The following is a 16313-nucleotide window of genomic DNA, read 5'->3' on the forward strand; positions in this document are numbered from 1 at the left end:
CTGCAGAATGCCCCTCCCGGCCCTGCCCTGACTCCCAGCCCCTGCGCGGAATCCCTTGGACACCGCCCTCCCCGAGCAGAGAAGGGCTGGAGACGAGGTGTGAGCAGGATCACTGGGGGTCTCAGGGACATGAGGACGGTCACTCTTCCTGTGTTCTCCTTTGCAGATAGCACAGGGCCGTGGGGGCATTTGGGGACATTCTCGTTTGAAGTGCCCGATTTGCCCACATTTGTAACAGGCACCTGGGTTCCTCAGGTTGACTGGACGGCTTGTCCTTTTAGGGCCGCCACGAGAAAAACAGCTTTCTCTTGTTGTCTCCTTTCCTTTTCCTGGGCCTGCTGTGGATCTCTATTAAAGAAGATGGAATTAGCAAGTCTTCGGGAGGCCATCTAGGGAGCTGTCAGACCGATGGCCATCTTTTGCAATTTCCTCCAAATATTAGGAGCCCATTGAGTTACAAACTTAGGTTTTAATATTATTTCTCCCTCTGGAGTATCCGGGACCAGAGAGGTATGTTGTATCAGAGCCTCGCTCAGTCTCAGAAGGTAGAAGAGGGCTCGAAGGGCCCCTGAACTACACGGGCCATCTTGGAATAGTTTAAAGGCTTCGCCCTAGCCCAAACCTTCTAAAACACATGCCTTTTGTTTCCAGATTCCCAAGGAATGATCATAGTCATGGGGTGTTCTAGAAACCGCCTGTTTACCAGTTGGGCAAGTCTCTTCACCTACTCGTGTTCCTCCCCATACATGGGTTCATCCCCGAGGGGGCCAGCAGCCTGTAGGGCAGCTTGCTTTTCTGTAAAAATCGACATTCATCTTTCCAGTCTAATTCAAACATTTGAGTCAAATTTTGAAATGCTTCAATATATTGGTCAGGGTTATGGGCAAATTTTCCCAAATCCCTTTTAATCTGTTTAAAATCTTGGAGACAGAATGGCACACGTACCTTAACTGGGCCGAATTCACTAGGCACGTCAGTTAATGGACATAACGAGCGCAGCTTTTTTCATCGGGGAGACTTTGGTCCCCATCATCCCGGAGTAAGGAGGGCAAGAAGGCTTAGAGGGTGATACAACGGGGAAGGAACCTCAGGGACTGAGTTACTAGGTATTTGCTTTTCTTGGTCATTTATGGAGGCCAGGAGAGTGGGGCCCAATTTATAGGTCTTCCATAAATCTGTCTGCTCTCCCAGAACAAAAAAAGCCTTCACGCGAGGAACTTCTGCTCATTTACCCTCTCTTTTAACAGTAAGATAGTATTATATTTAATACTTCCCCCTGGGGGCCAAATTTCACCATGCTCCAGGCAACATTGAGGCCAGGCCTGGGAACAGAAAAAATTCATGCATTTCCTTTTAAGCGTCTGTGGATCAAACCTTTCCCAGGCTTTCAGGATGCATTCCAGAGGAGTCCCTGCGGAGGATGGTGTGTTTCCCATCTCTCGATCCCGGTAGGAGTGTCACCCTGGACCTGTTACAGAGAGGGGACTATGAATGTGTCCCTGCATAGCAGCTCTCTCTTGAAAGCCAAGGCGCCCCTTAGCTTGCCTACCCAAGGTGAGAGGACGGCCTAACGTCTTGGGTTGAGGAAGTGATCAGGCCAGCAGGAGCAGCCATCCTTACCTGCTCTGGTCACCTGATCCCCCTGGTCTCCTCTGGATTTCCCAAAAAGTCTGGCCTGATCATGATGGGTTTAACAAGGTCAACAGTTTAAACTCTGATATTCTTTTAGAAGGCTAAGAATGCCGGCGAAACAGCTAAGGTCTCTTAATGGAACGTGTGTGCTGCTTATGGATGAAGCTTCCCTGGGGTGTGACCCCCAGGGCCGGTCTCCATCCTTTTATGTGTCATGGAAACCCCAAGGTCACCAGTGGTGACCAAAGGTCAGGTTCAGAGCACTGGATTAAACAATCCTGTTGTGTGCTCCCTGGATGAACCTTAAACAAAGTAAGGAATCCTTTTTAATGGCCTCATTCTTCAGAGCTCTCTTGATTGGGCTCTCGGTGTTTGGTCACAGAAATTCACTTGCATCCCAGCCTAATGGTGCCTGATCAGTCAGGCTAATTATAAGCCAGTTTCAATTACGTGTCCTCACCTGACCCCTTGAGCACTTTTTCTGTCCGTATACCTGATGTCTTATTTGCAAGTGTGGCCCTGTTGAGGGGTGCAGGCCCTGAGACTGCCATCATCATAGTTCCATAGTCTTTGCTGTTGTCACAAGAAAGCCTCAACTCTATGACCCATTAAAGCCCCAGCCACTAATGCAACCAATCGAGCAGTTGGCCGGGGGTTTGTAATTCCCGCCTGAATGCCCAAAGAATTCCAAGGAGAGTAAACGCCCAGGAGACACCGGGCTGCCTCCAACTTGTCCCATAAAGAGATAGCTCTTACCCTGCTTGCCGATAATTTGGGTTTTAATTCCTGGCTGTGACTGAACCTAAATTGTACCTAACAGAAAAACATATGTCTTACCATGCAGCCAAAAATGAGGGAAAGGTTGTTCTTCCTAAACTGAGTTCTCATGAGAGACACTTGAAGAGAGAAAGTCTTATATCTACACAGGCAACACCTTCCCCCAGACGACAAAGTCGGCGGGACCACTTTCGGAACCGTTGAACCCATGACATTCCCAGGTGCTTAGAGAAGGAATTGCCGAGAATAAAAAGTGATTCTAAATCCTGAAATGAATCCCTGATTAGAAGGGTGTACTGATCATTGGGGGTTGGAAGGGCCCTACTGTAGGCAAAGTCCCTGAGGTGGGAGAAAGCCAGTTAAGAGACGTCAATGAACAGAAGGCAGAACTGGGTAGAGTTGGGCCAACGTTCCCTTCTTTTGAGGAAGGGGGATTGACCAAACCTTTGTCCAGAAGCCTGTGCCCTGGGACTGAAGACCGGCACAGGTCTTTAACCAGCGAACAGGTGCCGGGTTTGTTGCTTATTAAAAGGAGACTTTATCCAAGGGAGAAACGTCTCCCAGGAAAGAAAATTAATTACTCACCCTTCAGTGGGAGTGTTCCTGGGTTTTGGCCCCAAAATCAGCCCTGGCGGCAGTATTTACACCACAGGAGTCAGCAGGCATTGCAAATCGGGGTGGGTGGGTTTTTGTTTTTGTTTTTGCCCCCAGCAAGCTGGGTAACCAGCACACATTGCTTTGGGGTGTGGGGGAGCCCCATGGGGCTCAGCTTGGGTGGTAGGAGCCGCCTTCTTACAACAAGGAGCGGCCCCTCCAACTCTGCCTGGCTCACCCCACCACGGAGCAGGCGCAGTGCAGCTGTACACACCCGCCCAAGAACTGTGCTTCCCAGGAAAAGGAGGGGTGCTTGTTAGGACGGCGGGGAGGGGGCGCAGGGAGATTTCGCCTCTGCATCTGTGTTTACTCTCACTGCAGGTCCCCTCTGCTCTGACCTTAGCATCCTAGCTGGGGAGGGGGAGTAGGATGTTAGCTTATTTTTATTTTGTTTGATTATCCTCCTAATCAGATTGTTTGTAAGCTGATATTAAAGTACTTGCTTTTTCTAAGCCTAAGGCAGCACAGTGAAGAGAGGTGCCCAGGAATATTTGGAAAATAGGACAAAGTGTAGAGTTTGCCCCAAATTGAAAATTCAGCCCAAAGAAGCTGCGTTTGCGTGTTGCTGCTCCTGTGCTGAGTCTCCGAGCATCCTGCCAGGTGGGGAAAGCAGCGTAAGCCCTCCGCGCTCTAGCCGGGCTTTCCCAGAGCTGAAGGTCTTCCCCTCATCTGTGGACACTTTTGCTAATGAGAAAGTGGAGCTAAATTGCCGGTGACAAAAAGCACTGAAGAAAAAAAAGGGAAAGTAGAAACCGAGACTCACCAAGGCTTCAAAGACGAATGCAGTTACTAAATAATATTCCCTTAAGTACAGTGTGTCTACAATATGGCAAGAATTGTTCTAGGCACAGGAAAGACCACAGTGAACAAAAGAGGTGAGACTCAGGCTATAAACAAATAGGAAAAACACCTAATAGGGTAAATCAGGGATTGGCAGACAATGGCCTACAAAAGCCAAAGCTGGCCCACAGCTTGTTTTTATAAATAAAGCTTTTTTGGAACACATGACCCCTTTCATTTACTACTGTCTATGACTGGTTTCTGGGTATATGGCAGTCACAATAGAGACCAGCAGTATCTTTACAGACTGTTTTGCTGCCCCTAGTGGAAGTGCAGGGATTCAAACAGGGTGAAATGAGAGAAACGGGGGTGGGGGCTACTTTCCAGTGACTGCTCAGGGGACACCTTTTCAATGGTGACATTTATTTTTATTTTATTTTTTTATTTATTTTAGAGCAAGAAAGGGCGAGTGAGCGAGGAAGTACACACATGAGCATGGGGGGAGGGGCAGAGGGAGAGGGAGAGAGAGAATCCCAAGCTGACTCCCTGCTGAGCATAGAGCCAGACATGGGGTTTGATCTTATGAAATCAAGAGTTGAAGGCTTAACTGACTGAACCACCCAGGTGCCCCTCCAATGGTGACATTTAAACCAACTTGTGAAGGACAAGAAAGAAGAGAAGATGCAGCCAGGGGGGGAGCTGGGAAGACAGAATAGTGAGTGCAAAGAGCCTGGGGCACTGGAGAGTTGGGTGTGTCCCAGGGAACAAACCAAAAGGAGGGTTGATGGGGGCTGGCACCAGGGCTTGCGCACGGTGGTCTGGGGGAGAACGGTGCCTGAGGGGATCTGATCAGAGAGGTAGGGGCTTTGTACACCCAAGTCAGGAGACTGGGTTTGGCCCAGCTCTGTTCGGCAGGTGGGAGCAAGATCTGACCCCTGTTTTGCGACTTTGCCTCTGACTGCCCAGAGAGACCAGGGCGAAGGTGGTCTTGGCGGCCAGGTGAAATCTGACAGCACTCGGACGGGCTGTGCAGGCTCAGTTACTTTGTGAGCGGTGGGCAGGAGGCAAACGGAGGCCCCCATCCCTGGGTAAATACTTAGAAGTACAAGGTTAAAGGGAGTAAACAGGGAAATAGTACATAACCTGCCTCCACTTACACAAATACACTTTCTGACCCCCTGGAAGGCGGGACTGGTTTAGAATTCTGATTCCTCAGGTTCACTACCGCTTTCCTATCCTCTTCCTAAGCCGGCAGCCCCGCCTGCAAGAGCCCCACAGCCATGGACTCTCCAGGCCTCACTCTGCAGCCAGCCACACCAGCCTGCCTGGGGAGCAGGGGACACACAGGAGGATGGTTCAGTGCAGGAGCTGGAATTTAGGAAACACCATGGTCCCAGCTCCTCACTGCTAGGAGGGTCTGACCAGTGGGGCTTTGTGGCTAGCCAGGGCACAGGTGCTCTTGGAACTCCTGGTAGAGAGAGACCCCGGATGGACTTCTGTGCTCCCTCCTAAGAAATCGGTATTCTACCGCCTTCAGAGCAAGCCAGGAGCCACTCACTGTCCTCCTCAGACCTTCTCTGCATCAAAATCCCACTCAGGTTGCTGGCAGCCCCTTCCCCAGACACTGGTCTGGGCCCCCACCGGTCCCTGTGCCGCCACCTAGTGGTAATGAGAGAAAACACGCCGCCCATGCTTCAAAATTGGCTGTGTTCAGATTCTTGGAGGCTCTCAGTGAGCAGGAGGAGGGATCATCCTGCAGGACCAGGTTAGGTCTCCTCTGATGAAGAATACTCATGTTTTGCTTTCTTGCCTTCAACATTATGGCAGATCTGTCCATCTTGATGGAGACAGACTTTTCCACGCTTATCTTCCCAAAGACAAGGCGAAGGGTGGATGAGTCTGCCCCAGGCTAGGCCAGCAGCTCCTGATGGAGGGGAAGGGTAGCCCAGAGGACGTGGGGAGGCCCTGCAAAGAGGGGCAGGAGGGAGGGTGGATGGATGGCAGCCCCTTTACCCCTTTAGCCTGGAGTTCCTTCTCGCCCCTGATTCCCTTTGTCCCACTGGGAAGGTGAGAATGTGTGTGTGTGTGTGTGTGTGTGTGTGTGTGTGTGTGTGTGTGTTTATGATCACCCAGACCTGAGGACATCATAAGAGCTGAATGGTATGTCCAGTAGAGCAGTGTTTTCTTGGACAAACAAGGTTCCTTAAGGACGGTTATTACTAGGGGAACGACAGGTGAGCTTGTAACTGGTCCTGAGATGAACACAGCCCCTCCTCATGAGGTACAAACTGTGTCTCTGATAAGGAACTGAGCTCCCCAACCCCCTGCAGCTCCCCAGGGACCCTGGGGATTTCTAACTCAGGCCAGTGATCCCTGCATTTGGTTTGGGAAACCTCGTACTATAGTGAGATGTGCCCTTTGTCTGCAGGGATCGAGAGCAGAGAGGGCCCTTGTCCTTCTGCTTGCCTTCTGGGTAGCAGGGACAGAAAGCTTACTTTCCATGGAGATGTCCCCGTGGCCACCCTGCCATGGAGACCTGGCACTGCCTGGGAGGGGACTTCGGTAGAGAGGAAGTGGAAATACCATCAGCTTGGCTTGGACCCCAGCAAGGACAAGTGGGGATGTGGAGTCACGGAGCAGGTGGGTCCGTGGATGCAAATTGCTAAAAGGAAACACCAAGGTGCAGGCTTTTTGCCGGACCCACTGCTTTGCCTTCTTCTCTGAGCTGCTCAGCCAGGTGCGGCCCCAGGAGCAGGCCGAGGGGAGGCGCACACGGAGTTTCTTACCCTCACAGGCTCAGAGAGTGGTGCTCACAGGGTGGGATTCCATCCAAGCGGGGAAAGCAGGGAGGACCCCTGGCATGGGATCTTATTGGAGATCAGGTAGGGTACAGCAGGAAAGGCGTGAGGGGAATTCACTGGTCTGTTTGAATGTCACCGTTCTCAGCTGTGGTGTAGGTAGGAAGCTTGCCTAGGGCCCCCTTATCACACTGGTTGCTGGGATAGCGACTCAAACATGGCAGGAACATAGTGACATGATTTTCCAAAGCAAGGGACAGAGCTCAGTAAAGCTATATATATATATATATATATATATATATATATATATATATATAAATTTTTCCAATTTATAAAAAAGTTAGCTTTTGTAAATACGAGTATGTATTAAACCATATTTTCCCCCAGACCTGCTGAGTTCTCTGTAATATGCGTTGTCCTAAGCTCAGATAATCAGATAATCATACAGTTTTTCTCCTGTATAAATGCTCAGCAGACAGAAAACAGGCAGCCCCAGGAGATTCCAAATGGTGGGACATTGTGTGAACACAGGGGCACATGCCCCATGGGTGGAGAAAGCTGCTACCCATTTCCAGCATGCCCGCTAGGGGGCAGTGTTGCCGCGTGGAGAAGGAGGGTCAGGGTTCCACACAGAAACAGGGGGAGGGCAGGGAGCTTTCAGCAGAGCTGTCTACAGGTGAGCTTGCTGGGTGGTCAGTGCAGGAAGCCACAGTGGCTGCGCGGGGAGAGAGCAGCAGCAAATCCCCCCTCCCGGGGTTAGAAGTGGACGCAGTGTCCGCCAGACCTGAGGTCACAGGAGACTAAGAGCAGGCAGCTCCCTCTGAGAGGCTCCTGTGGGGTCCCCCGAGTCCTGTCATTTCTAGCGCACCTCTTTACTGAGCACCTCCCTGCCAGGTGCTGGGGACACCGTCCCTCCCCTCAAGTTGGCTCCCAGTTGGGAGGGAAGAGTGTCCCACATCACTCTACAGTCTGGCAGGGGCACAATGGGGAACCCCACCTGGGCCAGAGCCTCCTGGGGAGGAATGTTCCTGGAGAGATCCGAGCAGGAGGGGTCCCCTGGATGCGTGGAAGTCAATAGGTTAGAGCAGTGGGACCATCCTGGGTCAGGGAAGGAAACCCCACAGCTCCAAGGGGCCCCTGTTCTGGAGCTGGGAGTAAGCTGGGGGTGGATAACGAGGCTGCCTGTGGGGCCGGATGGAGCCAGGGGCCACGGCAGCGATGCGTCCCTATGCAGCCTTGCGGGGGGGGGGGGGGGGGGGTCTCTGGCTGCACAGAGCACCTGCCCGCACCATCCCGAGAGCTCTTGTTATGTTCAGTGTCAGTGTTCACACGTCTGTGTCTCCCCAGGACATGGGTCTGCCCGGATCTAGACCTTCTTGTTCCCTGCACTGTGTTTAGCCCATGGGCTGCTCCAGAATGTCTGCTGATGAGCGAGTGTGTGAGTCTGTGAATTCTCCTGCTTCTCCCTACAGGGCCGAGAGGGAGGACAGTGGGAAGGCTATCGGCCCCCCAGCCCTGTCCCAGCATTTGTGTTGGTATCTGGTGAGGCCCTGTTTCTGGGCATCCGGTACCATCATGGAGTCGTGAGGGAACCAGACCCCTCCACACAGAGGAGCTGGTGCCCATGGCTGCTCTCACAGGCTGACCCTGTTTCCCTTTTATACTGATGGCCTCATGGGAGTTTCTCCACCCCATTCCTGTGCACCAAATGCTGTGGGCATGGGCACATCCTTGGCGACGGAGAGCAGACTGGGGGTTGTCAGGGGCTGGCAGGGAGGAGTGTGACTGCTGATGGCTGTGGAGCTTCCTTAGGGGATGGAAATGCTCTGGAACCGCAGAGCAGGGCTGGGTGCATGCATCGTACATGTAGTAAGGCCTCGGAGCTTCAGTCCACTTTGAAATGTTTAAAATGGGGAATTTAATGATATGTGCACTTCATATGAATTTTTAAAAAGATTTTATTTCTCACTTATTTGACAGAGAGAGAGCACAAGCAGGGGGAGCAGCAGAGGGAGGGGGAGAAGCAGACTCTCCACTGAGCAGGGAGCCTGAGGCAGAGCTCGATCCCAGGACCCTGGGATCATGACCCGAGCCGAAGGCAGACACTTAACCCACTGAGCCACCCAGGCGCCCCCATATGAATTATTTTTTGATTCAATGGGACATATCTGCAACATGGGTAACAATCTCAGACCTGGGTACAAACTTCCAGAAACAAAACAAATCAATCCTGGAGATGTGATGTACAGCGTGGGGACGACTGTTAATGATACGGTACCATGTGTTTGAAGGTTGCAGAGCATCGACCTTAAAAGGTCTTATCACAAAAGAAGAAGAGTTTGTCGTATGTGTGGTGACAGATGTGAACTACACTTATCAGGGGATCATTTCACAATATATACAAATACGGAATCATTACACTGCGTGCCTGAAACTAACATAATGTTCTATGTCAATTATACCGCCAAAAAAAAAAAAAAAGGCAGGAAGAATTGGAGAGCAGGAAGGAAGCAGCCAGGATCCCGAACATGAGAACGAGCATCGGCAGCTTGCTCAGGGCCTGCTCTCTCCCTGCGAGGAACACGCCCTCTTTCATCTGCGTTCAGGATACACAGCGAGCACGCCTCCTCCAGCAGCTGTGACCCACGCAGACCCTGCAATCCAGAATCCAAGTGAAGCTGTTCAGCCCTTTGGGCTCTGGGAAGACCACGCTGGTGGCATCTCTCAAGTGTGGGCTGCTGAGAAGCTTCTGCAGGAGACGCCGGCCCAGACTCTCCTCCACCAACTCCACCCGGTTCCTGCCCTCGCCGCTGGCGTCCAAGCCGGCAGGTAGGCGCCTGCACCCTGGCCCCCGGCTCTCCAATCGGTGCTTGCTTTTGTGCGTCTCGTGTCAAGGTCTAGGGTGAGTGGTGGCTTTGTGTTGGTTGCTTGGCTCCTGTTGACCGGATCCTGATGCCGTGGTGACTTTCGGTGTAGTCAGCCCAGCTGTGGGCCCTGTGTCCACCCTCTTCTTGGCCTGCACTCGCAGATGGCCCAGCAGTAGCAAGGACAGGGCCTCACTGAAATCACGGTCACAGTCACAAAGGTCCAAATTGCAAATATGCAAATCCCAGAATGGTGCGGTGTTCTCCTTGAGGAAGCTGGGGGCGGGGGGAGGGGGGTGGACTCAGCCCTTGGAGACACAACGAGCTTGGATGAGCGCAGGTTCCAGGTTGCAAGGATCCAGTATTGGCCCCAGGATGGGCCCTTCCCCTTAACCTTTTTTCTTGGAAAACAAAGCTGGGCACACGCAGTACCTTGAAAGCAGGGAGCAGCAAACTGGGTTCCCGCGCCTGCCCCGTCCCTGCACATCTCAGCGTTGGTTGGTGGTTTTGGAATGCTCCTAAATGAGGTTTCAGGATGGGACGGCCCACTCACATGGAGCCTCTTTGGGAGGGAGACTTTGCTGTTTTCCCCCTCCTTCTGCAGACAGGGTTATGTATGAATTCACAACCAAAACTGAGGGTGCCTGTCCCTCCCCAGGGAGAGCCACGTGCAGTGAGCATGAGGAAATTCTGCCATCTGGGATGCTGTTTCTCCGGAATCCCCCCCGAGTGAGAGAATTCCATTTTGGGAAAATAAGGATATCGCGTGTCAAAGATTTTCCTTAGCAGTTTCAATTTTATGGGTGAGATTCACTTCTGTTCATTTTACAATCCTGTCATATCTGTCCCCCACGTTGAAAACAATGGTATTATAGTTCGTGTTGCTAAGCGATCCCTCTCTCCGTGAGGAAGGATGTCTGGGAAACATTTGTCTGGGTTGGGGGACAGTCGACTGAGATTAACATGTCCCTTTCCACTTATTTTTTCTGAGCACAGGAGAAGAATTGATCCTTGGGGAAGAAATAATAACCAAAGTGGATTTATGACCATAGCGTTGCTCACACATATTGCTAATACTTACTGAGCCCTGGAGTGTGCCAGGACAAAATATGGTACGTGTGACCCCTCATTGAATCCACATGACAGCCTATAGGGTATTTTCTCCACCATTTTACTGAAGCCTTGAGGGACCCACGGGTTGCCCAGTGTCACACAGCTGGGAATTCATGACGTGCCTGGTTCTTCAGCCAGGGCTCAGTGATGACACTTAGAACTCCGTCCGAGTAAAGGCATTTTCACGCACACGTGTTCCATTGTCTTCTGTAATTCTGGCTCAGTTTAGAGATGTACGATGGGCTGCACCTTCTCTGAAGGCCGTGGTTTTCCAGATTTAAGGATTAGGTTCAGCCTCTGCATATGGACCAGGCCAGTGTTTCTAATTCAGTGAACTTCCCCTGCAGTTCCGGGTATCCCCGCTAGAGGGAGCCAGCTCTCCCCTGCTGTATTTTAAGGTCTGTCCAGTCTGAACCACTGGGGCTGGGGGGCGGGGAATAAGACGTGTGTGTGTGTGTGTGTGTGTGTGTGTGTGTGTGTGCGCGCGCGCGCGCACGCGCGCGCGTGTGTGTATGTGACAGATTGACAAAGAAAGAGAAACAAGGAAATCTGTTTAGATCTGTGATAGGAATTTTTCTAAGTCCTCATGAATATGAAGAAGACTATGCCCCAGGAACTCAGGAGTTATACTGAACCAGCCACACATCAAGTGACACATGGCTCCCGGGAGGGAGAAATGTTATTTGCCGCTCAACCCTCACCCCCCTTCAGAAGTTTTGTCTCCATTCATCTTCCTTTTGGTCAATTTCCCCCAACTTGAAGATTCTGGAAGCAGATTCTTGATAAAACATGCCTGGGTGGGGGGCGGGATTATCCACACCTGAGACGGTGTGTAGCAGTGAACTACGGCCCTTGCTTAGAGAGACTTGGTCAGTGACAGAAGGTTCTGTCAGGAGGACGTCTGCTCTGGACCAAAGGAGCCGCCCCAGCAGCAGTCAGCATAGAGACGCAGTGGGTCTCCTGCGGAGGCGGCTGACCAGGGTTCGGGTCCTGCACACGTATCATCTCACCGGATTCTTACAATGTTGTGAGGTTGTGTCATAACCCACTTCAGAGAGAAGTAACCCGGGGCTCAGAGATATCATGTGTGTGGGGGAGGGGGGAAGAAAATTGGATTGGCTGCCAACATTCAAAACTCAATAGTTTTCCCCCACATGGTTGGATATTTGGCTTCTTGTTTGAAATTGAGGCTCTGGCCACACTGGGGTCACGTTGCTGCCTGAGGCTGGTTGGGGGAGAGGGTGGCTGCCCCAGCCAGAGGGGCACGGGCTCTGCATGTCACCGCCTCTCCCCCCAGCCCCTCACCCAGAGTGCACACACCAGGACAGAGGGCTCAGAAGCAGGCTGCCCCCCACCCGCATGTGTGAAATTTAGCCCTGCGACAGAAATGATCTGTGCTCTAAAAGGAAAGTGAATCAAATCTGATTGATTTGAAAAAACGAGTAGCAAACTTCTAGGCTCAGCTGTGAGGAGCTGAGTTGGGGTGGGGGGAGGAGAGGAGGCATTCTTCGTTCTTTCCCCGACCTTCATCTGGGGTTCTGACTTCACAGCAAAGCCTTCAGGGATGAGGGAGAATTCCGGACAACCCTGGGACTGGCTCTGGACCCTAACATCACTGTGGACGGCAGATGGGACAGGAGCTCGGAAGGAGGTGAATGGGCAGACTCCAATCAACTCTTTTCAAATCAGAAGATCCAGGTGGATTCAGCTCCACAGACCATGACAAATAGCCATGACGAATGTGACAAGTTGCGGCTCCAAACTCACTTTCCCGTAGCTCACTTTCCAAGGAGCGTGGAGCTCAGTGTGCAAGGGTTAAATACAAACTGTTGGCCTCGCTGCTTCAGAGACATTCGATTCCCCACTCTCTGTTTTCTAGGACTGATACCTCTGCTGTTTAATTAGATGCTCTGTTCTCTCTAGACGCCAGTGGATTTTGGCTAAAAGGCCAGTCCAGAAATATCACCTGGAGATTCCCTGCTGAGCAGAAAACTCCAGAGAATTGCAAAGTGGTGGAGGTGAAGGAAATACCATTAAAATTATGAAGAGACACTGTGATTATGTAAAGAGGGCTCAGATCAATGTCCTTCTCAACATTGTCACGGAATATGGGGCCAGTCTGCCCTTTGTGAGTAATATCCTAGCAACTTCGCTGTAAAACCAAACGTTACCCTTCTTTAAAAGTGTCATGTTCCCTCTAATAATTTTTCTTTATTTTCACAGTCTTGCATGGTTTCTAATAGCTTTTTTTTGCAACTAATTACATTTTTATTTGACTTGGATGGGTTCAATAAATTGGGCTTATTTCTAATTCCTGGCCACATATGGATTCTGAGAACCAGGCCCTGGAGCAGACTCTCAAAGTGGACCAGCAGCATCAGCATCCCCTGGGACCTTGTTAGAAGGACAAACACTCGTCCCCCCACCGCTACCCCAACCAGGCCTATGGAGTTGGAAACTCTGGGCCTCCAGAAAGCTTCCAGATGAGTCTGAGGCATGCTAGTTTAGGAACCACAACTCTAAAGCATGAGTTCTTAAAAATCTTCAGAAAAGTAGAAGGTTTTTTACTAAAATCTTTAGTCTTCACCATTGAAGCTTCTGAAACAGCTTCATTCGGTCACCAAAAGGGCCACATTTTCTGTGTATGAAACCAGAGCTCTGTCCTGCTGATTTCTCCCTGCCCAGAGGCTGTCCTTCCTCTGAGCTGTGGTCCTGCAGCCCCCATGCAGCCTAGCACACTCTCCGTGGCCTCTGGGCTCTGCGCTGGGGCTTGAAGAGAACCACTCCTTCCCCACTGGCTTCACTGGCTTCTAATAACAGGTAGAACTTTTTGGCCTAAAGAAATAAGAAAAAATACTTTCTAGATCACAAGACTTCCCTCTAGCCATTGCCCTATCTCCGTCTTCATCTAGATCCTGGCGTCTAGAATGTCTGTGTACACTAGCTATCTTTCTTCTCCTGCCCCCACTTCAGGCTGCCAGATATGACCCCATCTACCATCAAGGGGGAGCACACTGTCCAATCCTCCTTACCCTACCTTTGGGCAATGTTGGGTCCCTTAGCTACTGTCTTCATCTTGACATGGGTCTCTCCTGAGTTCCGATTTGGGGCTCTGCTACTTATAATACCTTGCAGTAGCCTCCTTAAGCCGGCTCCCTCCCCTCCGCCATATCCTCTGATATATACCACCCTGGATTCGTGTCTGTGTCTCCGAGCCTCCTACCTTGCAAACAGTGGTCGCTTTTCTGCCTGTAGACCTGCATCATTTGTCTTCTCAGATCTCCGATTGAGTTCTTGGGTCTTCAGAATAATATAACTAACTAGTTGTATTCGAGAGATGAGACAAACTTAGAGTCCCCCTACTCCTCTGCCACCTTAACTCCCCTCCCCTCACAGGCTTCTATTTAAATAAAAAATTCTTGGTCTACCTGTCTCTGAGAAATGTTTCCATCTGGAGACATTGGTACCATATATAGGACAGTCTGCGTATCAGCGCATATCGTAGATGTGGGAACAGCCACGTGGTAATGATCTAAGCAGAGAACTGTGCAAGGCTAATACCTCTTAATGACAGTTCTCAAAGTTTGCAGATACAAAGACTACAGTCTAAACTGTGAGTAGTAAGTATGTTATGTCGTTCCCCTGAAAATGTTCAACTTTGATAAGAGAAGGAGCTCCGTTGACCAGTGCATGGTACGGATCGGATTGCTCCGAGTCCAGGCTTCTGCTGTCCTTCCCATACTGGAAGGCATAGTTGATCAGGCCACCACGGCAGCCCTCATGGCCTTTAGACAGACAGCAGTCCACCAGGTTCTGCTCACTCCGTGCAACAACGTCTGCCAGTTTTCCAGAACATCTGTCCTTCAAGGGCACCCGTTGCATGAAAAGCCCAACCAACACAAGCCACGAAAACCCTGAAACCAAATTAAAAAGCTCTCAGTCTACAAAAGCAATAGCAAGATTTGACAACAGTGCACACATCTGAAAACTTTTTTGAAACAGAGAGAACATATACATGTTTCTCAGCCGACCATAGCAAAGACACGGATTCCTTTCACCTTTACTACTGAGGGTGACCTGCTGAATCCTGTCTCACCTGATCCTTCACAGGGGTTACGTAGTCTTTCTCCCTCCAGTCCACAGATGAGGGGGTCTCAGCAAAGAGAGGTGCTTGGATCACGCTCCCCTCCTCATGCTTCCGCATTTGAAGACATTCATCACCTGCCTGAGTTCTTCACTGGTCTTCAAAGAAAAGCAAATAGAATGCTGACAAGCAGGAGATTTTTTTTGTAAAGTAACGGGTAGAGGAAGCACAAAGGTTCAGTAATCCACGCCACACTCACCAGGTCACCAAAGGCGTTCATTGCCAGCATGAAGCTGTGTTGCCCTTGGCTGTATTCCTCATTGTGCTGGTCAATCATTTTCATATTCTTCTCCCACACTGCTCTCCTCTGTCCTTTGTTCTGCAGAAAAACAAACTATCGTTTACTTTTATGTAAAGCCAACTCACCTGCACCAAGTGGATGTGCTCACAGAGAGGAGGAGAAACTTGACCAGGGATGGGCTGGTGCTCTGGGAGCTGTTCTCCAGCGACCACACAGGACATATGCCCACATCATGTGCGGTCACGGTGCCCTGCTTACTGCCTTGGTCAGAGCAGCCTCAGGAAGCTACTCTCTGCTGGGAACTACCACCAGCATAAAACATTCCCCGGGGGGCTCACTGGACAGCTCAGATGTTACCAACCTTGTCATACAGTTTCCCGTGTGCCGCCTTCCAGTGGGACCAGTGCGCATCTAAGCTCTGATCGAGTCGTGAAGCCGCTGAGGCCATTCCCAGGCAAAGGGCAGCCAGGAAGAGAGAAGGATGCATGTTCCAAAACTTAGGAAAGGAAAACACATGAGTTTCTGATTAAACCAAACTGTATGAAAGAGCCATCCTTGTTTCTTCCGTGATGTTAGAGCCACTAAGGTGGAATACAAATATAGAATTTATCCTCCAGGGACTGTGGAGGAAGGCTGAGGGTGTGGGATGTGCAGGGGACTTGCAGCCTTGTTCCCCACCCTGCATCCCACCTGCAGCTTCCGGGGCATGTGAACAGGAGCGCGTGGCACCACCATCTTGTAGCCTGGCAGGTGGGGTGTATGATGGGGCCAGGCCCAAGGGCAGCACTTCCAGCCAGCCCTGAACCTCGACCCAAAAGGTGGTGGCCAAGCTGGTTTGGGGGAATGGCTCTGCCTCTCGGGACCGGCCTTGGCCTCACCTGTGGCAGCTGCAGCTACACTGACCTAGTCACAGGTGCAGGTCTAGGGGTCTCCCAGGTTGGGTGAGGGTCCCAGGCTTTGCATGGAAGGTTTTTCCAGGGCCAGCCCCAGCCCCCCGTGTGCCTACACTATGATTGACTCTCCCTGTCTGTGTGCAGAACTTCTGACCCTGGGCCTACTGGCAGGTGACAAGGCACCTGGACAAGTGGTGAGTGAGTCAGTTGACCTGGAAGAAGGGAAGCTGGGGGACCAGGGACAGTGCTGAGGGGAGGTCCATAGCTTCTCTGGGGACCCACATCAATTAATTACCCTGAATTCATGTGCTGGCAGGTGGTTCATGAATAGAAGTCACAGGGAGCCCCAAGTGCGTTTGCGGCCTCAGCCTGCATGTCCTTCTGTCCTAGAATTATGGGCTAAAATTTCTCTGAGGA

At 51.1% G+C, this 16313-nt stretch overlaps 1 pseudogene; it reads right to left on the reverse strand.

Annotated features, from left to right (window-relative positions):
• Nucleotides 1–9531: 9531 nt before the first annotated feature.
• Nucleotides 9532–15490, reverse strand: LOC113269862 (procathepsin L-like; annotated as a pseudogene).
• Nucleotides 15491–16313: the final 823 nt, after the last annotated feature.

This window comes from Ursus arctos, unplaced genomic scaffold (assembly GCF_023065955.2).
Source record: "Ursus arctos isolate Adak ecotype North America unplaced genomic scaffold, UrsArc2.0 scaffold_33, whole genome shotgun sequence".
In the NCBI taxonomy this organism is placed as follows: Eukaryota; Metazoa; Chordata; class Mammalia; order Carnivora; family Ursidae; genus Ursus; species Ursus arctos.